The 23,688-nt window shown below is 44.2% G+C and overlaps 1 protein-coding gene across 1 annotated transcript in view; it reads left to right on the forward strand.

The window, feature by feature from the left end:
- CAMK1D (calcium/calmodulin dependent protein kinase ID) overlaps nucleotides 1–23,688 on the forward strand; it is a 239,810-nt gene that overhangs the window by 152,489 nt on the left and 63,633 nt on the right. The gene's annotated exons all lie outside the window — the stretch shown is intronic.

The raw sequence follows: 23,688 nt of genomic DNA on the forward strand, positions 1-23,688 counted from the left end.
AGATCAAGATTGCATCAGGGACATAATATGCTGTGGCTGGCCTGGTCCTCCCGTCACATCCAGCTGGCAGGGAGGAGAGAAGTTGATGCTCTTACTGCTCCCCCCCACCCCCGCCTTTCTGAAATAAATTAAAAAACATGATTTGAAGTTAAAATGTCCTCTTACCATCTCTAGTCTCTCTCTTTTTCAATGATGAGGTCATCTCAAACAAGAGCAGCCAGACAGGGCAGAGGGATAAAGCACAGCTGCAAAGAGCCAGATGTGCCATAGGGAAGCCTGGAGCATCTGGTAGAGGCAGCTCTGGGGTTAAATCCCCACTGGAAGCCCTGGGAGACCATGCCAGTCCCTTGTCTGTTGGTAACATCCAGGCATGGAGATGTCATTAGGAGCTGGTCTGCTGGCAGTGTGGGAAGAATAGTGCCCTGTACATTTTTAGTTTGTTTTTGTAGCCCCACATTTCAGCCCAGAGTGCTGCAAAAGGACTTGCATGGGAACATCAGTGTTGTACAAATTCCAACAAACCAGCTGGGATGTGGGAAGTACCAATTTCGTGACCACTTGATTCACAAATACTCGTTTTTGTTTAATCTCTTCAGAAAAAAACATAAATCGAGATTAGTCCTACTTATTGTTAGCTTGTTTAATGTACTGTAACCCTCACTTTTCTAAATTTCTTACATCCAGATCATTGGGTTATCTGAAATGTAATCATAGGTGACGCTGAATATGTATTAGTATAAATTTCTACTTGCTCACAATTCAACACTTACTAGGAAATTATCCTTTCTGTTATAGCTGTATTTGTAAACCCAGACAACTAATTTTCCAAGGGCCAAGCATCTAGCAGTTCCAGAAGGACACAGGTTCACTGATGCCCACCGGGGTGAGATGCCCGGCTCAGGTCAGCAGCCAGGAACCCGTCCGCAGCGTTCAGGGTGGCAGCTCTGAGCACTCCCCAGCCCTGACAAAGAGCTGCAGCTTGTATTATGGGGTAGACCAGGACATCCTGTGTACAAATGCATTGAACTGAATCTGTCAGGGAGCAGGATTGATGCTTTTTATCATTCCTATTAAGAAAAATTTCTTTTTGAGGAAAAATCCTCAAAAACTATAGGGTCATTTTATTTGAGTGTGGGCACATGCTTGAATGCAATCAAGGGTCAGCACTGTAACAAACTCCCACTCACACAGAAAGCCCGTGTGACAAATCTCATGCGTATGTGCGTGCTCTTAATCTGCCTCAGCTATGGGATACAACACATTGGCTTAAGCTTAATTTTATCAAAGTCATTTGATGTTGTGCCAAGCTATTGCTGTTGGCCATCCTTGCTGCTGTGAATCAAACAAGGCCATGTTGTCCTCTGCTCTGTACAAGGTATTTCTGGGGAATAACCTTTCTGCTCTTGCTTGGAAAAGGGTCGTGTTATCCCAAGGTGGAAAGGACAAGATGGCCAGGTACTCACCATCATTTCTGTGGACGTTGCATTAATGATGGTGCAACCTCTGCACTGCCTCTGAATTTTCATCAATAGTTGGGATTGGGATCGATTGGCATCAATAGTTGGGTGGCAACTCCACAAAGTCCAGAAGACTCGAAATCGGTTCTGCATGCCTCCTGTCCCAGCTTCTGTCTGGGAGAAGGCATGCACGGATAATCTCTAGTTTCCAGGGTAACACCAACTTGTTGATACAATTGAAGCATTGTGCAGCATGAGGTATCTATTTGTTTACACCCCTGCCCTATTTATTATTAGATTCTTTGTGGGCTTTTACTTTCTGATTTTTGAGTATTTCTGCTAAATAAGACAGTAGTTGGCTACTTTTAAAACTGGGGTTTGATATGAAGTAGAAGGGGTTCTGATCAAGCAGCTTTCAGGAAGCAGCATTTAGATTAAAAAAAAAAGGGGGGGGGGTAAAATTAGGGCCACTTAAAGATCGGTACCATGGGCACAGCAAATCTCAAATCCACATGCCCTTCTCCCTGGCTCATTGCTTGCGAAGTGGGCACTAACTAGTGTTTCCCAAGGGAGATTTTTTGTTGCATGGACGGTTTTTTCATTATCAGCTTTTAGAGCACTCCTTGCAATGTTGTGGAAAATCCACATTACAGCCCCTGAACATCTCACAGCACCTCTGTGGGAGGCGGCTTTTGGAGGTAGACCAAGCCTCTGTGTGTGTGTTTGCCCTCTGGCACATCTACTTTTACTTGAAAGCCATGCTTGCTAGCAGGCCAACTTAAAGGATAAATATTGCACCTCATTTCTTCTGTCAAAGATATGGGCAAGCACAGGTGGCAGTGTCTGTGCTGGAGTTGATAGGAAGAGGTGGCAGTCCATGTCTGCTTGACAATTTATTCCTGCCTGTCCCTCTGGGAGCTCTTCCCAGGGTTATGTAGCTGTTGGTGAATCTGTCCTGTGTGTTTCCTGGCACGTTCATGGGGAAGACTGATCTCTGGCTTTGGTTTCACCACCTTGTTTTTACATACAATGTATACAAGCCATCATAAAACTGTTCCAACTGTCACAATCCTCCTAGTGCAAGAGAGTCCAGCTTGGAGATCCCCAGATTTGAGAACTCAGAATTTCATGTGCTGTCTCAAAGCATTAACCTGTTCCTTAGAAATGACTGGGCCATTTTTTCTTTTTTTTTTTTTATCCCAAAATACAGGATATTCCAACCCAGTGACTAAGTTTGGCAAGGCAATGGACTGCTCCATGCTGTCTTTTGCTCCAAGCAGTATTGCTCAGCTTTGGTATGAGGTGGAGTTACTGGTGCAGCTGCAAAGCAGAATACAGATGTAGCATAATCCCAGCTTCTCCTATGACGATTCTGCTAAAATTTTGCAGGCACTATAGAGAAGCACTGTAGAGTGTTTAGATTTTGTCATGTTTCCATTAGGATGATGTGCTTTCAAACCAAGAAAACACCTGCTCCTTTCCAAACTTGGATTTCCTATAGTACCGTTAAGACCTCCACAGGCAACAAAGGCAAACACTAAAATACTCTGAAAGTTTTGTTCCTTCTGGATGCTGGGTGAGATTTTCCTGGGGGATATTGTAGAAGATGGGGGGAAATAAAATACTTTCAGAAATCAAACTTTTATTGAACTATATATGTCTTGGTACGATAGTAAACTTTGTCAGCGATCAGTTACAGGATTTTTGGTTGCTATTGGTGCTACTTGGCAAGAATTGCTCCACTGTACCTTCTAAGCTATTTGCCTCACTTCACCTCATCAGTATAGGAAAATATCCTGACAACCTGTTGTGGTTAGTATGGTCAGATACTAATATTTCATTGGCATAATTGGCCTCTTTGGATATTGATGATTTATTTTCTGCATGATGGAAAATCATCTGTAAATATGGATTTACATAAACACATCTTTTCCATTTGAGTATTATGGGACCATTTGCAAACACTGTTTCTGAACGTGCTGCCTGGGCAGGTCAGAGCAGATTCCCAAAGCTCGACTCTGACTTCATCCATATTGTTCCCCTGCATCAAAGCATGAAGCAGCAAGTTTGGTTCCCAGTGGATTTGTGTGCACCCTGTGCTGGTCACAGCTGCAGGAGCTGGGGCTGTTGTTGGATATGGGGCCACATTAAAAAATCAACGAAGACATTAATTTCCTTGTTCTCCTTTATGCATCCATATTTGCTTAAAATATGTAGGAACTTAACATTTTTGATATCTCTACTCTTCTGTCAAGTTGGTTGAAGTTCACCCAATGGGTCAGAAGTTACTGAGGGCTGGCAAACTGGGATGGAGAACCATTGCCTCACTGCCTTTGGAAAACAGGCTAAAAATAGGTCTAAAAGGTACCTCCAAAACATATGAAATTCATCTGCTTGTCCAAGGGCAGGATATGCTGCCTGTACCAGCCGATCGGCCTTAGCAGATGTTTTTCTAACCTGTTCTTAAGAACCTCCAGTTGCATGCTCTCCAGGGAATCAAGACCATTGCTTAACGTCCTTATGCATACAGAGCATTTCCTAATAACTACGTCTTCTAGGTTGCATTTTAACCTTCCATGCTGGAAGTCTTATTTCTCTAATTCCTCCTGAAGGTAGCGAGACTGTTCAAATGGGGAAAGGTTACAGGAGCAGGCCCTGGAAAGCATGTAGCTAGGTAAGTAATGATCGAACTTGAACACCCGCCTCTGAGTTTTTCTGCACTTTTTTTTCCACAGTCAAGAATAGCACCAAATCCAGAAGAATTCCTATTAATACCAGGATCTAGTTAAAGAAAGTGAAAACCCTACTGCCGATCTTCCCACCTCTTTGAGGGGGCTGTGCTCCTAAAGAGTAGGTCTGATCCTCTCAGTAGGAGGGTTGATTTACCTGAACCCTGTCAGCTGCTGTTTCTGATTCTCCAAGGAAACCAGAGTATTTGCCCTGCGTGAGGTCTTTTTAAGGCTTTGACCTCTCTGCTGAAAACAAGATTTTAGGGTGAGCAGCCCGATTCAGCCAACACCAAAATGCTTCTCTCTACCTTTGCAAAAAAACTCATCCCAAACTGAGCCTAAAACCCTGACCTTGGGGTTTTTCCAGCTTGGTATCTTAACTCTGCTGAATTATTCAGGTGATTTCCATCACATAAAAGCCAAGATGACGGGGGCTTTTTCCTGCCAGGTGCAAGTCACACAGCAAGGAGAGCCCTGCCCAGATGTTTGCAGGCTCAAGAGTCCCGGTGCCCCATTCCTGCTGCTTATCAGCTCTTCCCCCAGTGCACACAAGCATCTTATAACCCTGTAGTGGCTCGGGAGGGAGCTCAAACAGGCAGGTACCTACCTGTGGTAAAATCTGTGGAAGTTTTTATTACTACTGGAGCTGCGTGGCTTGTGGTTTTGCCTTTTACCTGTATGTTTTGCAAATAAGTAAGCAAAGCACTAAGCCATGATTAAGTGCTGAATTCCCTTTGTTTTTTGAAAGCCCAATGCCCAAGCGCACTCCGAGAGCAGCCGAGCATGGATGGGGTGTGCAAGTGACATTTCAATGAAAATATTCAGCCTCCAAGAAAAACAACAGACAATGGAGGGAAGTGCCGTGTTTGCCAGGTTCCTTAAGGAGTCTAGCGAGGACGCACTGTGTTACAAAACAGCGATACGCACGCCAAGCCCCTATCACATCAGGATGCTAATTAAAGTGAAACATAGATCTGCTGCACCACATTCCTTCGATGAGATCTATTCCCATACTTGTTTTTTTGTGCCTGTAAAACATTATGCAAAAGACAGAAGGAAATATCTCCGCATTCACAATGGGATTTATATGAATGATGAAAGCAAGATGCGTTCTTTAGCAGTGGAAAATCCTTATGTCCAAGCACCTGTGAGAAGCCCCTCTATCACCTTGTGGATGGTGTCGTTATCATTATTAGTAATAACAGTAATGGTAGCAGGAGAAATACCAGCAGTAATGAAGAGCACTGGAGCTGATGACCATGGGCCGGGGGATTCAGTTCATTTTGTGGTACAGGATGGGAGACCAGCTGCACCCCCATAGCCTCTGCTCTTTATTTCCAATACCCCTAGCTCAGATGAGGCGTCTCAGAAGGGCTAGCCTGAAGTATTGCCCAGCACACATTGAAAATACACTGGGTCTGTGTCGAAAGCCTTGGACCCCATGCTTCCAGCACCTCCTCACCCACAGGAATAAGATGTGTGGTAGATGTACATGGCAGATGGATCTCATGGGGTTTATTGGCTAGGATGCTTAATGGATGGGCCAGTGAAAGACCTGTTCCCAATTTCTGGTCAAGCAAATATACATGAATTTTATATTAATCAGTTATTGGATAAATTATTCACATGTTTGGTGGGGTTTTTTTTGAGCAAATCCTACTTAAGAATGACAGCACCAGGAGGGTTGAGGCACATCTGGGCATGCGAGGAAGAAGCCTGCGAGGTGCCAAGGGAGTTTGCTTGGGCTTTGACACGGCTGAGCAGAGACTTAGGGGCTCTAGTAAGGCAAGACTTCCTTTCCTCACAGCTTGTGGGGTGAAGCATCAGTGATTTGAGCAAAGCAGCCTTCATGACTCTTCAATGGAACAAGAAACGGCACTAACTATGCCCTGTGGTATAAAAAAGCCTTCTGCTGCTTCTATGGACAAGAGTTTTTTGAACTGGGGGAAGGGTGCTACAGAAAGCACAGCTCTCCAGGGATGGACCCAGATGGTGAACATGGAAAGCAAAGTGGGACAGCAGCAACAGGGTTGAGCATGTGTGACACGACTTGGAGCATTCGACTGCAATTGTGGGAGAAGCACTCAGGAAAATTAATCCTGGGCCTGTCACAGCCTTCAATGTGGACATATTGCAGATGTGGGCCCAAACTGCAGAGCTAGGATGTTAGATTTTGAAATTGCCCTTATTATTTGGACATGTGTGATACAGGTTTCGGTTCCAGCCTGTTTCTAGTGCTTAACGCAGTCAGAGCATGGCCGATCAGTATAGCTCATAAAAGAGAGATCTTAAAAAAAATCATGCCTTATAAAAATCTTCAAAGGCATATTAACTGAACAACACAGGTCACCTTGTTAAAAGGCTAAAGGAGTTCATCTCACTGTACTTCAGTACTTTCCCACTACAGCTTTGCAAGCTGCTGACCACATAATAAACTGACCCCTGGCATCAAGTCCCAGGGAACTGAGTAGCAGTTATTAATCCAGCATCAATTTCACAACATTTTCGTTGGGGAAAAAAGATTATTACATCAGTTGGGTTATGCTGGTGGATGTTCAATATGAAGGAGATTCTCCCCTTTTCCAGTGGCTCAGAGGTTATAAGCAGACTAGGAAAGATTAATGTTGGGGTAGAGATCAGGGCATGGACAGATTTGTTGGTACCAGATTAATAGACCACAGAGTGATCATGGAATCAGAGAATCAATCAGGTTGGAAAAGACCTTTAAGATCATCGAGTCCAACTGTTAACCTAGCACTGCCAAGTCCCTATGCACCACATCTACATGTCTTTTAAATACCTCCAGGGATGGTGACTCAACCACTTCCATGGGCAGCCTGTTCCAATGCTTGATAATCTTTTTGGTGAGGAAATTTTTCCTAATATCCAATCTAAACTTCCTCTGGGGCAACTTGAGGCCATTTCCTCTTGTCCCATTGCTTGTTACTTAGGAGAAGAAACTGACACTCACCTCACCACAACCCCCTTTCAGGTAGTTGTAGAGAGTGATAAGGTCTCCCCTCAGCCTCCTTTTCTCCAGACTGAACAACCCCAGTTCCCTCAGCTGCTCCTCATAAGACTTGTGCTCCAGACCCCTCACCAGCTTCATTGCCCTTCTCTGGACACGCTCCAGCACCTCAATGTTCTTGTAGTGAGGGGCCCAAAACTGAACACAGTGTTTGAGGTGCTGCCTCACCAGTGCCAAGTACAGGGGGATGATAACTCCCCAAGTCCTGCTGGCCACACTATCTCTGATACAGGCCTTCTTGGCCACCTGGGCACACTGCTGGCTCATGTTCAGCCAGCTGTCAACCAGCACCCCCAGGTCCCTTTCTGCCGGGCAGCTCTCCAGCCACTCCTCCCCAAGCCTGTAGCATTGCATGGGGTTGTTGTGACCCAGCTGCAGGACCCAACACTTAGCATTGTTGAACCTCATACAGTTGGCCTCTGCCCATCAATCCAGCTTGTCCAGATTACCTCTGTAGGACCTTCCTATCCTCAAGCAGATCAATATTCCCGCCCAACTTGGTGTCATCTGCAAACTGACTGAGGGTGCACTCAATCCCCTTGTTGAGATCATTGATAAAGATATTAAACAGAACTGGGCCAAATACTGAGCCCTGGGGAACACCACTTGTGACTGGCCACCAATTGGATTTAACTCCATTCACAACTCTTTGGGCCTGGCCATCCAGCCTTTTTTTTTCACCCAGTGAATAGTACACCCATCCAAACCATGATCAGCCAGTTTCTCCAGGAGAATGCTGTGGGGAATGGTGTCAAAGGCTTTACTAAAGCTAGGTAGACAATATCCACAGCCTTTTTCTCATCCCCTAAGTGGGTCACCTTGTTATAGCAGGAGATCAGGTTAGTTAAGTCAGACCTGCTTTTCATAAACCCATGCTGACTGAGCCTGATCACGTGGTTGTCCTCTGTGTGCTGTGTGATTACACTCAAGACGATGTGCTCCATAACCTTCCCTAGCACCAAGGTCAGACTGACAGGCCTGTAGTTCCCCAGATCCTCCTTCTGGCCCTTCCTGTAGTCAGACATCACATTTGCTAACTTCCAGTCAACTGGGACCTCCCTGGTTAGCCAGGACTAGAGCACAAGTTTTATGAGAAGCGGCTGAGGGAACTGGGGTGGTTTAGTCTGGAGAAGAGGAGGCTGAGGGGAGACCTTATCGCTCTCTACAACTACCTGAAAGGGGGTTGTGGTGAGGTGGGTGTTGGTCTCTTCTCCCAAGTAACCAGTGATAGGACGAGAAGAAATGACATCAAGTTGTGCTAGGGGAGGTTTAGGTTAGATATTAGGAAAAATTTCTTTACTGAGGGAGTGGTCAAACACTGGACCAGGCTGCCCAGGGAGGAGGTGGAGTCACCCTGGAGGTCTTAAAAAAAAGTGTGGATGTAACACTTCAGGACATGGTTTAGTGGGCATGGTGGTGTTGGGTTGATGGTTGGACTTGATGATCTTAAAGGTCTTTTCCAGCCTTAATGATTCTGTGATTCTGTGACTGCTGATAAATGATTGGAAGTGGCTTGGTGAGCACTTCCGCCAGCTCCCTCAGTACCCCTGGGTGGATCCCATCTGACCCCATAGACTTGTGTGTGTCTATGTTGTGTAGCAGGTTGCTAACCATTTCCCCTTGGATTATGGGGGGTTCATTCTGCTACCCATCCTTGTCTTCCAGCTCTCCAGTACCCTTGGGTACCTGGAGAACAGCGTTAAGTACCTCAGCCTTTTCCTCATCCTTTGTCGCTATGTTTCCCCCTGCATCAAATAAAGGATGGAGATTCTCCTTAGCCCTCCTTTTGTTGCTAATGTGTAGAAGCATTTTTAATTGTCTTTTATGGCAGTAGCCAGATTAAGTTCTAGCTGGGCTTTGACCATTCTAATTTTCTCCCTGCATAACCTCATGACATCCTTGTGGTCCTGAGTTGCCTGCCCCTTCTTCCAAAGGTCATAAACTCTCCTTTTTTTCCTGAGTTCCAGCCAAAGCTCTCTGTTCAGCCAGCCTGGTCTTCTTTCCCGCCGGCTCATCTTTTGGCACATAGGGACTGCCTGCTCCTGCACCTTTAAGATTCCCTTCTTGGAGAATGTCCAGCCTTCCTGGACTCCCTTGCACTTCAGGACTGTCTCCCAAAGGATTCTGTCAATCAGGCTCCTAAACAGGCCAAAGTCTGCCCATGTCCAGGATGACTTTTAGGCACCTGCAATTGCATGGGTTGTGTATAACTCCAAAAGTTTGATATGTGCTCATTGAGTAAGTCCTAGCTGCCCTTAGCTTCATTTTTTCTTCTTTTTTTTCTGGCTATGGCAGGGCTTTTGGTAGCTCCTATTCTCCAATGTCCCTTCAAACACAGCACCTTCTCCTGGGAGCAGCACTGAACAGAAGCTCTGTGGCTTCCTTGTACTGTTTGATGTGTCAGGTCTTCAGCTGTGGTTAGGGGCAGGCCGTCTAGAGTCCAGGGGAATCAGTCCAGCCTTCCTCCAGCAACACAAGAATGGTGACAATCTTCTTCATCTTGGGGACTATAAAAGACTTTCTCATGATGATTTCCAAAACCACTTATAGGCAGTCAGCTTCAGCAGGTGTAGATCATGGTCAACAACCTTGCTCCTAAGCTGGCACTCGTTGTTAAGCTTAGGTCTGAAGTGTCCCAGTATGGATTCATTAGCAAGGTAACACTGAAGGTTTGTTTTTTTAAATGAAAGCACTATGCTACATCTGATAGTGATTTTTTTTCCCCATAGCCTTGGGAATAAAAAGATAATGCAGAAACAGTTCCACATTTTCATTGAACAGATAGCATTATAATGTTTGCTTTTACAGGAATGTGAACAGTTCAGATGAAAATTTTTTTTTCATTAAGATATCTATTGTTGTAGAGCTGCTGTTGTCAATAAAAACCCAGGAGGTTTGGACAAAATTCCAAATAAACCTTGTTCTACTGTATTATTCTTTACTCTTTAAAGTTACAGAAAGATTTGAAGGGCTCATGAATCAGACAAGCATATCTGATTATTTTCCTATACTGGTGAGTACAGTGAACAAGTACTTTCTGAGGGTTATTTTATGTAATGTCCGGTCCTCAGCAAGGGTCGGTACCAAATCCGTAGGGTGAGAGTATGTGCCTTGACTGTTTTTTTACAGCAATACATTTTGGCAGCATCAACTTGAGTTTCTTCTTTCAGCCCACCAGAAGTTCCCTTGCTAATTCCTCTGTTGCAGCTGGGCACAGGGGCCTCTGTGCCCGTGTTGTGTAGCTTGGTCTGGTGTGGGCAATTCACAGGGCAGCAATATTATCTGCCAGTAATCCTGTATATCACTACTTCCCTGAGAGCCGGAGCGAGGCCTTTCTCTCCAAACAGCAGGCAGGTGGCTATTTAAAGCCCTAGCAATTTTCTCTCCATTTTGTTGACTTTGGATAACCATCTCCTTCCTTTCATGCCTTGCCCAAAAGTTTCATTGCTGGTTACTTGATGGTCACGTAGTCACTGAATGAGTCTTTTACATTTTGTTCTGCATCTCTCAGTACCTGGTAATTTACGCTGTGGTGCACTAAAATCAATTAAATAGCTGGTGTTTAATTCAGGAGGAAGGGACTTTTTAGCGAGGCGGGTAATGAATGTTAAATCCATATATGCCACAGTATGAGAATTCATTATGATATGGTAGGATCCCTCTCAGGCACAACGTGGAGGCATTCTGATTAAACGGTTACACTCATTTACACAGAAAAGGACTTTCATAACAACCTGGAAAGCTTTGTAGTGAAATAACATGGCATTGAAGCAAGATGCAAAATTAACATTGGTGTTCACAAGTCTCTTCTTTTATGTGGTGAAACCATTATTAAAAGCTGGTTTTCCCTCTTGAGTTTTCTTGTGGAGGAAAGCAATACAGACTGTGGGGAAAGGGACAGTAGTAGGCTCACAAGTGTTACATCTCAGTGCGTACCAGAAGACATTTAAGGATTTTGTGGCAAAAAACTAGGCTCAATTTCCCAAGCATGCTCATATCAGCTCCAGTCTCTGTTCTAGGTAGTATAGTCAGATATTTTACCCTGGTCAAGAGTCTGTACACGACTCTAGAGTCAGTGTTGCACTAACTTGCACTTACATTTTTATTGTATTTTCAAGAAACTCTGTGTACAGCTTGTAGAAGAAGAACCCATTAAACAAGGTGATGAGGAAGCATTATTGTCCCATTCATATTCACGGTGAAAGAAAAGATGTCTTGCTTTACATTTTGTCTGGTACTTGCCCCAGAAACTCTACACAGAGCATATTTTTAATGCCAGGGACATACATATAGACTTTTGTGGCTGGGCTGAGGGCCAGGACTCTAAACAGGATTGTGTGAAATCTAGATTTTTAAATGGAAGTACAAGTTGCTGTTTGAAATCCTGTTTTGACTTCTTTTTGTAGTGCTGTGGTTACTTCTTCTTACAGAAACTGTTTTCACAGGACTGCAGAAGTTCTTGCCATAGTTTTCTGCTTTAAACATTCTCCTTGGAAAATTATTCAATGGAAAATAAATCTGGAGGGGTTTGGGTTTTTCTTTTTTCTGAAACAGTGGTTAGGTCTACTCTGGCCAAACTTTTATTTTTTTAAGCATTTTGTAGAAAAAGAAAATACTGCTGCTTGTGAAGCCTTTCTTTGATGCATTTATAGAATATGTGCTCATTTTATTCTGATTCATGCAACATGGTTATATCTTAGCCTGTAAAGGCCATTTTTTCCCTTAAATTGGAGGAAAAATGTGTTCAGAGACCCAAACACTTACAGCATCTTTTCCCTTCTTGTCCAAGACAAAATTCCTATTTGGGCTGTGTGATCCTGGCTTAGCTGTAAAAGGCTTTCTGTACTAGAGTACTGAAGATGGTTTGGAGGAGTTTGATGTTTATTCTAGTTAGTAGCATTTAACCACTCTATAATTCTGTTTCTTTCACCCCTAATCGATGATACACTGACATCCTTGAGTGAGATGTAGTAGAGCCTTTAAATGTCCCTGAGGAAAGAAGATAGCCCTCCCCAAAATGCATTGTAATGAAAAAGCAGTCAGAAATAAAATTTGAAATCCACTGCAGGAGAGCTGAGATTTTAAGACCTACGTAAGCATACGAAGAGGCAGCATTACTAAAAACTGCAGTTCACGTTCTTAACATTAAAAGCCAGTTAGCAAAATAAAATTCATCTAACAATTCACCTCTGGCATAGGGGTTGTGCCATTAAAACTCTTCTGTGAGTCTCTTACAGCTCCAGGAAAGGCATTATTCCTTTAGGAGAAAACAGAGGCGAGCATCCACCCTGTCATCATTATGAAGCTTCTTGTCGTGATGGTGGTGTTATACCTACTCAGTCCTCAAGTTCATGGTCACTCTGTTGTGAAATATTACCCAGTGTCACTGGACAGGAGAAGTGTAAACATAATTAAGTGACACTGAGCAGAGAAGAGGGAAATTACCTCGCTGTGATTGCTCACCAGGCTTATCTGTGGGAATATTTATCTCACCGCAGCCCAGGGTCTTCTCCATCTCCAATGCTTGTTTCCCTCTAAGCATGGGGCAGGACTGTCTGCAGAAAGTGCTTCTGACATTTTGTTTCTTGGGGCTGGAAACTCTCTGCCAGAAGTTTTAAAATCTGCTCTTTCCAGACAGTTTTGCAGCTGGATTTGCTATGTAGAGGTTTTGCTTCACATTGGTGCTGTCTTGCCTAGTTTGAAGGGTGGGGAAGGACATGTAGGTTAGATTTCTGTCACTGAAGATTGGGTCGTACTTTACATCAGATGAAATACATTTTAAAAAGCAAATTTCTTGGGGAAAGGCATTTTATCTTGCACCCTCTTCCTCCAGGAGCTGAACGTGGCTGTCGTTGGAGTTCCTTTCCTCGTTACTAAGATGCGGCCACTCTCAAGGGAGCCACAGCAGCTCCTCGAAACAGCATATGGGAACGTTCTGGGGAGAGACCATTCCTCTGCTGTGTACGGGCATTTACTTTACAAGAGTGGGGGCGAGGAGTGCTGCCTGCAGGCAGGTCAGGCAGGAGCAGCCAGCACTTCCCACCAAGCCGGACAGAGGTGCTTTTGAACAGCCTCTCCTTTAATCCTGGCCCCACCGGAGCTGAATTAACTCAAGAAATTTGCCAGTGCATTCATGGCTGTGTACGTTCAAAAGTTTAGTGCAAAAAGGCAACCGTTTGCACAACAGCACAGGCAAAAAACAAAGGGGGAGGAAAATCAAAAAAAAATAAAATAACTGATGTAGCTGTGGTCTGTGCATTTAGCTAAAGGTCTAGAGCTGCTCTCTGGCCTGAATATCCCTTTCCTTGGGGAATGTTGTTAAACGTGACCAGGTGATAGTCGTATAATAGGTTATCACCTGTGGCTGAGCTTCTTTCCTGACTGCATGTCTGCTCTCAGCCCGCTCCACTCGCGCTATCTTCATCCGAGGTGTTCTACCTGCGCAAGGTGTTTGGCTACAGGTTCCGCTTGTCACACGTGGATGTACCGCTCTCCAAAACTGCAGCAGCATAATGTGCCAGAGACGTCCCAGAGGGGACTGTACTTGGTACTCATACTCTGCTATAGGTCACCCAAAGCCAGTCTGTAGGTTCTGGATGCCAGCAGGAGGCAGGCGCAGGTATATTTTATTGCTTGGCTTTTTTCCTGGTGTGTGACAGCCTCTGGCAAGGCAAATGACATAATGGTGTGCCTCTAACGTCGTGATGGAGCACTGCAAATAGCCGTCAGCCGCTAATGAGTCAGGAAGGACTGGCTGGCTCTAAATTTCGGCACGCCGCTGTGTGCGCTGCCGGCACAGCCCCCGGAGCAGCGGCTCCCACTGCCACCACCGGGACAGTGGCAGAGGAGACAGCTCACGGCTCAAAAGAGGAGGAAAAGAGGGAAAAGCAGAAGCTGAGCCATATGGTAGAAAAAATAGAGGCAGACAGAGTAGAGGCAGACACAGCATCTCAATGGTAGGTGCTCGTTAGGCTGTCTCTGATGTGCTGAGGGTGTTTTGCGAGAGGAATTGCAATGTTCTCCTGTAAGCTAAAAAATGTAGCAGTGCAGAGGGAGTAAGGGACAGGTTGCTTTACCTATGGAAAAATATTCTAGCCTGTTTACCAGCAATGTGTAACAGGAACCAGAAGCTGCTGCTCTCCAGAGTCTTGCAAGGATGTTTTTGTGGTTAGAGCACATAGGTCTGAAAGTCTTGAGCTCTTGTCTTACTCTGGCATTGATTTACATTGTGGTCTCAGATCATTTTGTCTTGTAATTTCCATGCCCACAGAAAGGGAATGCTTTCCTAATTAATGCTGGGTAAGATTAATTGGTTTTGTTTTGTTTGGTTTATTTTTTTCTCAAGTCAATGCTACTCTTCATAAGTTGTTAAAAAAAAAAAAAAAAGAGTACTGGAATCTGGCCTCTGGCATTGTCCACCAAGGAGTGCTGTATTCCATCTGGGAATGAGTAAAAGTGAATTGGCTTGTTTGCTGGGACCTATTGACTATTTTGAAAAACACATTCAGGTCATGCCTTGATCCCCTTCGGTGTTTCCCTAGGTACCCAATGCTGCACAGTACCTGTGCAGTGGTTTTATCCCTCCATCCCATCCACATCTGTGCAGAAACATGTATGAAACATAATTCAGGCTGCCTGGTGCCCCAGTGTAACAGCATGACCAATGATGTCCATCGTCATTGCATAGATTTATTTATCTTTATGGTGTAGATGTGTGGAAATCTAAAGCAGCAGAGGTGTGACATCTGAAGTTAAAAACCTACTTACATAGAGCCAGAATTTCACTTACTGTGCACAGATGTGGATGCAGCCAAATGCATCATACCAGTAATGGAGTGGAACAAAAAGAGGCATCAATTAAAACTTTGGTAAGGAAGAGCTGTAAAACAGCAGTTTAAAGCCAGGCTGGACAGAAACTGAACAGCGGTATCCAGAATTTGAATATCCATTTCTTTATGCTGCTGGTAGGCAGAAATGGTTATTGCAAACAAGGGGATGAAGGAGTGATGTGCCCAAGCACACAGTACTGTGGACTGGCTCTGTTGCCTCCTTCTGCTTTCGGGATCACGACTTGTGCAGTGTGCCTGGATCTCCATGGGGTCGAGGTGCGGTGGGTGATTTGGGAATCCTTGGTATGCCCAGGTCCTCTCCAGGTCGGAAAGAAAGTCAGGCTGGGACTCTTCCCCATTTCTCTCTTGTTCATGTGCAAAGAAGTGAGCTCAAAGTGATGGATGCCGCAGGCACACGGCAATAGCGAGTAAGATTACTAGTTATCAGCTTTATGTTTGAAACACTTATTGGCCTCAGTAATAAACACCAGAAAGGGCCTTTGGAGGAGGATTCTTGGGGCCACGAGAGCCTTAGACTTGATATATGAGCCTTCGAACCCACCGGCCTTGCTGGGAAAGTTGTCTGGGTGTGCTTGGGTGTCTTATTCCCACTCTGGGGGGTGGATATCAATGACCTTTTTGACTACATCTATACCAGTAAATAAAAAAGGTCTGCATTGGTGCTATCCACTGAGCTGTGTCCAGGCACTGGCCAGGAGGATGGCTGGCTCAGGGTGAGCTGGCCCAGGGGAGCGTGCCAGCAGCCCTGGCCGCGTGGGCGATTGTGTTCAGCAGCTCTTTCTGCCACACCTGAATGCTGTGAGGATAAATGCGGTAAACTCTATGAAGTTTTGAGGTAGTATTATCAGTTTAGGCACGTAAGTGCCTCAGACAAATATATTGTGCAAACACCAATTGGTTTAAAATACAACTTTTGGCAAGGTGATGTTGCTTAAAGGCTAGTTTAATTTGATTTCAAAGGGTTTCTCAAAATAGCTAGTCTGAATCCTGCTCCCTCTCTGCAAAAAATATACATGTGGCCACCAAAAAACCACTAAAAAAGAAAAACAAAGCAGCTAAAAGGTTTCTCCTGGTTTGTCTGTTTAGATTTCAGAGCAGGACACGTCAGTTCATCCGTTAAGCATTGTTGGTCTGGAGCTGGTACTGCTGGCCATCGCCCTGCAGCACAAATCACTGCGGCAAGAACTTCTTCCTGGCACACTTTTTTCAGAGCTTTCTGACACAGTTGAAACTTTAGTCTGTCCACAGTCTCACTACTAGCATGAACATGAGAGTTTAAAAAGTAGTGTGCAGAGTTATATTCTGTGACCTAATTCCCACCTGGGGATGGATGTCAGCCCTGATTTAGCCACAGGTACCTCTGCCTGGTGATTAGGTCTCTCCCAAATGCAGGACAAGGAGAAGAAGAAATGGAAGAGGGAACCTGAACTAGCAGCAGGAGAATTGACGCTATCACCAAGACACTCTTGTGTACCCTCAGTCACGCGTATCTCGTGCCATGTGGCTGTTAGTGCAAAATTCACTTTCTTGTTGTTTACTTAAGCTACAGCCTCTTGGTAGTAAATTATATTCATGGCCTCTAGGTCCTGGTCCTGTTGAATATTTATTTGCAAGGCAAAGGAAATGCGTACTGTTTTTATTCTATTTGGATGTCGAATGCATAAAATAGGGTTTCTTTTTCAGTCTGAACACGCAAGTGCCCTTTAGAATGTGAATATTAACATTGCTTTCAGGAAACGTATTTTCTTTCCAATGCGTTACTTCTCATGTAATGACCCATTTTAGAGAATTCAACATTATTTATGTTTTTCGGAGAAATTCCTAAACCAAAAGGCATCCTACATTCCTTCATATTGAATTCTCACTCAGTAGATAGCATCAGATTCCAGTGCAGCTCTGCCTTGTACAATTAACCCGTGAAGCCTTTGCCTTGTAAAACTCCTTGGTCCAGAAAGATGGAAAGCAAACATAATTGCTTGTAAGGTTTTACTTCTGGTGCTATGTTTGAAAGGTCTTTTGAAAATTCTAAAACTTTATTTTCTGATAAATTGTAGAATCACAGAAGGGTTTGGGTCAGAAGGGACCTTTTAAAGATCATCTAGTCCAACCCCCCTGCCATTGGGCAGGGACATCTTTCACTAGAGCAGGTTGCTCAGAGCCCCGTCCAACCTGACCTTGAACACTTTTAATGATGGGTCCACAACTCCTCTGTGAAACCTGTGCCAGTGTCCCACCACCCTCATAATAAAGAATTTCTTCCTTATGTCCAATCTAAATCTACCCTCTTTCACTTTAATATAGTTGCCCCTTGTCCTGTCACTACAGGCCCTGCTAAAAAGTCTGTCCCCATCTTTTTCATAAGCCCCTTTCAGTGCTGGCAGCTGCAATAAGGTCTCCCCAGAGCCTTCTCTGCTCCAGGCTGAACAACCCCAACTCTCCCAGCCTGTCCTCCCAGCAGAGCTGTTCCAACCCTCAGATCACTTGGGTGCCCTCCTCTGGACCTGCCTCAACAGGTCCATGTCTTTCAGATGAGAGGGTGGTTGAAGTCTTCTCCATCCCAGCAGGATCAGAGCCTGCGACCATGGTGCATCCTGTAGTTGAAGTAAGGACACTTCAGCTGCATCCTCCTCTTGATCGGGCAGACTGTAGTAAACACCAGCCACAAGGCTTCCTTTCTTGGCTTGGCCTGTTCATCACTGTTCTTCTAAGACAGCTCTGTGCAATCGCTCCGTTTTTTATTATATAGATGGCAACACCACTGCCTCTCCTCCTTGCCAGTCTATATATATAAATAACAGATAATAAAATTTGTAATAGAAGTGACCTATTTTAGACAGAAAGAACCAAAGTTTAACCAACACCAGCAGCTAAATTTGACATAATGACACTTGTCCAAAGTTCCTTCACCAGTTATTTCCTTTACTGGAGTGAAGCCTTTGCACCCTGGCTGGGCCACAAGATCTGCCTATTCTTGGAGTTCCTCTGACATACATGACATATACAAGATTTCCCTTTTAAGCCCAGTCTCTTAATTACTTGTCCAGGTGTGTGGTGGGGACTTTGCCTTGGCTCCCCCAGAGAGGCAATGCAATGGTGTCAGGCCACGCAGGGCATTCCAGCCAGTCTTCTGATGATGAATCATCTGAATCATCTGGTTTTGAAAGATTGGGCTCTTGCATTTGATTCACTCTCCTTGGTGAGCTGAAAATAGTGTGCATTGTTCTCATAATCCTTAGCAACTTGAAAACTTTTTAATCTTTACCTACAGCAAGAAAATAGGCTAATTCAGTTATTCCTGCAGTTACTTAGCTAGTGCTAATTAACTGAGATTTTGATGGCTTTGTTTTTTTCAGCAGTTTTCTAAACATTTCACTTATCATTTCAATAAGTCCTTTACAAATCTAAGGCGTAGTGAATAGACTTGATTCTACTGTGTGCATTATTAAGTCAAAGCAACATGTAAAATATAACTGTCCAAGAAAAAAAGACCCACTCCCACATCTCATTAATCATAGATTATCAAGGTTCATAATACCCTGGATATGTTTTTTTGCAGGGAAGTTGTTTATAGTCGCGTCATAGGACAAAAATATATTAAGATGATGTTGAGAAGTGGTACCAGACACTGGTGGAAATGTAGGGTACATACAGGACAGAGACTAACGACCCTCCAGACCTAACAATTATGCCCAAAACTGATCTGGAGGACTGTGAATTCCAGCTTTGGTTACTGAGTACTATTTTGAGCTGCACTTGCTTTATTTCCCCTGAAATCTGCTCCTTCTCAGTTGGGTTACAAGCAGTTTGGTGAATGACTTACGTGTGGTCAGATAGATTGCATGAAAGTCCTAGGTAGGTAACTTCAGTCTGATATTTATCACCTAAAGGTTTAAAGGCTGTAGGACGTCTAGGAAGATCATCTCTCAAATGACCAGCACGAGTGATCACACACGTTGTGTGATGCAGAGGAAGAACCACATATGTGTCTGCATAATGGCAGATTTTGCCCTCAAAAACTAGATAGTGGTTGTTCTGCATGGCTATTCTGTGGCTAGGATGATCCAGTGCTTACCACCAGTTTGAGAAGGGGTTACAGTTGTATCTTGAAAACCTGTTGACCGAGTGATTTCTGCCCTGATCTCACTCCTGGGCTCAACTGCACTGAGCAAAGGCTTGCCTCTCCTATCAAAACTGCATTAAGCAATGGACTGATGAAAATTAACAACCATCAAACCCATCTGGGACTGTTAGATAATCTCATTCCACATTCAATAAGGAATGCCCTCCTCCTTTTACTGTACAAACCAAATGCCTCAAAGGGATCTTCAGGGACTGTGTGGAGGAACTGGAAGGAAGACAGAGAACAAACAGGACTAGTGAGATGAGGATGGGGGCGAGTAGCCCTGATCTGCTTTCCATGCCCAGATGAGGAGTAGGTATCAGCTCTGAAACTCCCTGGGGTTTTCTCAACCCCGTGGAGTGCAGACACCATGTGTCCGTGCTCACATCTAGGGGCACAACGTGCTGTTGCTGAATTCAGCTGGAATTTTTCTGCTAACTTTGATAGGATCAGTCCCATAGGTGAAAGATTAGGTTTTGCCTCTTGATAGAGCTCTAATAATTGAAAAAATTTCAGCATTGCATGGGATGGTAGAGTGCTTGTGATAAACTAGGGAAATAAAAAATACTTTGGCAAACAAAATCCCCAGATAAAATATCTGGAGAAAAGGTGGGAATGGGCCAAACCTGATGTTCACAGCAAAGAATTCTTCCCAGTCCTGGCTGGATCGGGTTTGCTAAGTAAAGAAGGTAAGGCACTTGTTCATGACCCCTGGGCCAAGTGTCTAGGACAGACTTGCTCCTACCCTGCTTATGACCAGTCTGCTCTGCATCTCAGGTACGTCCACACCACAGAGCATTTGGCCCTTGGTCTGCTTGAGGCCCCAGATGGTGCCATGATGGCCCTCACTCATTATCAGTATGCTGCTTGGCTTTTCTCAGTTCAGAGTGTCTCATAGGGCATGAAGGACCATGTTGCAGTCCACCACAACAACACTTTTATAGCGTGACACTGAGGGTGTGAATTGCATGACCTGGTGACCAGTGTGGGAAGCTGGGTGATGTTGGAGAGAGAGATCTCATTGTAGTGATCCAAAACAGAGCCAGGGTGTGAGCTAGGAGAGGATCCATGGACCTCAGGCATTCATTCGGTGCTTAAGTGAGTTCTTAAGCTCATTTCCTGGCCTTTATTTAGATGGCACTTGTAGATGTGTCCTACATCTTCCTCCAGCAGAAGGAGACCCCCAAATCCTGAAATTGCATCTGCATGGTCGGATCCTCAAGCAAATCCACAACCTCCTTGAGATGACCAGCATGTCTCCCATCCCAGCCAATTTCAGGATCAGAGAGAGGGGGGTCTTAAGGCTAGTCTTGACGTCTCTGGTCCTGGAGACTGGGCTGGTTGCTACCCTACTGGGGCAGAGAGGCCGTTGCCAATCCCAAGTTAAGTGTAGCAGCTGGTGGGTAGGAGTTGGTGCTAAGGCAGCATCCTGCGCTTCCCCGGTGCTGTGAAGAGCTGCTCAGTGGTGAGGGAGGGGAGGAGGGGGTATGTTGGGAGGAAGCTGTCACGGATCTGCCTCTCATTGCTGCTCAGAGTCCTACGCTGGCTGAGTCAGAGCTGGCGGGAAAGGCAAGACACGCGGGTGGTTTCTGGGAAAAGTCCACACTCAAAAACATATTTATGAGGAAGAGAGAACCAACAGGATCCCTGGTCTAAGGGCTGCAAACCTGAAGGTCTGTGTCTGGTGTTACAGCACGGGCGAATGCTGGAAGGCTGTGGTGGGCAGGTGTTGGTGTGCTGTCTCACCCCGCTGGGAACCATGGATTTGTCAGCATGGTTGGCCATTGGGAGGTTCAGCCTTCAGCGTGGACCAAGCCACCGCATTCAAGCTGCTGAGAGCAAATGAGCAACGTGGTGCCATCACCACCACAGCATCCAACGAGTTTCCCTTCCTTGCTGCCCTTCAGCCCTCGCATCATGGTCTCACCAGCACTCACATGGCCATCCCAGCTCACACAAACACTGTTCTCATCAGTAACACTTTTTAAAAGTTCTCCATGAGCTACTTAAAATGTTTTATGTCGTTCTCAGTTCAGATGTGGAAAGCCAAACAGGGTGAGCTTTGAAATCAAGCTTATGTTCGGCAATAATCCAGAGAAGAATTAGCAAAGACTTCAAAGTTAAATTATCCAAGATAGCATGTCAAGCCATTGAATTTCAGTTTAGCAGCATGCCAAAATATCTCAAGATGTCTCTTATGATGTATTTCATTGTTTCTTATAATTTGAGTAGTAGGAAAGTGATTAAAAATAAGACTGCATCCTTCTGTTTCTCTTTGATTCACTGTCTAAAAAATCAAGAGGTTTAAAAAGGTATTTATACTCATACATTTAGGCTTCTGCAGTCATTTATTTTACTACGCAGTTTGAAAGTGATTCAGTTAAGCAATTAAGTTCTAAACTAATTTGTCACACACAAAAAGGATATTTGCATATGTTACTTACAGCATCGATTTCAAGCTGATTTCCCAGAGAGAAACATGGGTCTTTCTGCTCCTTCCCCACATCTTTCCTAATAATTTTTGAAACGTTCGCTAATTTGCGATGTATCTGATGAAGGAGTAGAGTTCTTAGATCTAAGTGGATCCCTATAAGTTTTGTGAAAGAGAGTACCGACAAGTGCCTTCAACAGAGGGAAATACATATTCTTATGAGTTTTGAAAGCGGTAGCACGTGCCCCTTAAACAGCTCGGTGTTTCTGGGTGCCTGAAACAGAGCCGTTTCCTTTTCTAAGTATAAAGTGGTTATTTTGAGGGCTTGACAGAGGAATGTAGAGTTTCATGCATCACCCACAGTGTTTGAAAAGGCATTAGGATATTGAGACTATCTGTGACAAGAAGTACAGAAATGATTTAAGAGGCTGGCAGAAATGCCTGGGAAGAGTTTGAAAGAGCTCGAGAGGTTCGTTTGACCAAGCGATGATTAATACGGGATGTGTTATGCACGGTATCTGGTGGATGCAGACTGCTAGGGGATGGAAATTGGCCACTGTTGGAAAACTGTGGCAGACCTTTTCTGATTACTCGCTCTGACTGCAGCTGTTAAAAAAGCCAGGAGATCCGTTTCTGCAGCTCCGTTAACCTGCAACAGCAAGTACAGCCCTGTAAACCTCTCTCTTTCTGGAGAAGAAACATCAGCAAGCACCCAGTCTAGGATAGACTATGCTCTGGAAGGACGTTTAGGTTAACAGCTTATGTGTGCACGTGGGACATTGCTCACTGAAGTCACTCTAAGTTTTTCCATATGCTCGGTGAGCTGTGATTCAGGCTCTTGCTGAGGTGGGGAGAAGGATATATCCATTTCTTCAGGGAAAAGCAAATATCATCTGCAGAAACTTCTGTTCAGCAAGAAATTCCCAAGAAAACTTTGGAGCTCATCTCTTCTGTGACATTAAGTTATGGTAATTTTAACATATTCTTTCAAATTTTAAAAGAGAGAAACATGTGGTCTGTAAACAGCTCAGCATTTCCTGGTGGCAGAGAAGAGATCTGTTTGTGATTTGGGTACTAGTGTTGGGGTTTCCATACACCCTCAGAGGGAGAAGAAGGAGATCCTGACAGGGTTTATGTTACAGCAGCAGTGGTGATTCCAGCAGTAGCTCACAGAGGAAAAGCAGGAGAATTTGGGAAGGGTCTCGCTGGCTGCAAGACCTTAGGAAAAAGCCATCTGCCCAAAGGACATCGAAGCTGAGCTTTCCTTGGTGGTACTGGTTTTGAGACATCTGCCTCAGAGAGGGTAGCAATGGTGTGAAAGTAAGAAAAGAATGAAAGAAGGAAATTTTTCTGATGAGTATGAGGACACAGTTTCCTAATAGCTGAAGTTATCCTCTGAATGAAGCGTGAACAAATCTGTCACTCAAAGCTGAAGAGGACAGAGAAGTAGGGAGCAATCCTGCAACTTCAGAGGAAACAACCAAATGGTTGATGGAAAAAACAATGCAAGAGTTTTTCTCCCCAATTCTGGCTTCTGCAAGTTGAAATTGTCTCTAATGCCAAGAAAATTAGAACAGAAACTGGCCAATATTGAAGATACATTGGGTATGGTCACGTGTGATCGGTAATGGGCCATGTAATGAATTTCCTCCTGAAATTTTGCAGAGTACATTTTGTATTTTAGTGATGGAAAACTGGGCTCAGGCTGATTCTTCTCCGAAGAGTAAGAAATTTCTAAGTAACATTTATCTTCAGGTTTTACCACATTTATAAATGTCTTTTTTCTGTTTTCTTTTCCCAAATAGGAAAATTCACTCTGTAAAAGAAAATTCTTTCAAGATCTAGTCTCAATATAGAAAATACTTTTGTGCAAATCTGAATATAAACTTAAGAGAAGATACAAACTAAAAAAAACTCTTGAGGTTATTACATCAATCTCAAAGTTAATAAGCTGGAAGAGAATGCATTTTAGATTTTATATTAACTTCCTTCAGACTGAGAACCTTTTTTCCTTGCACTTCAATTTCCATCCCATTAATTTATTAATAATTAAACACCTGAAAAATAAAAGAT

Source organism: Phaethon aethereus, assembly GCF_964289735.1.
Source record: "Phaethon aethereus genome assembly, chromosome: 1".
NCBI classification, from domain to species: domain Eukaryota; kingdom Metazoa; phylum Chordata; class Aves; order Phaethontiformes; family Phaethontidae; genus Phaethon; species Phaethon aethereus.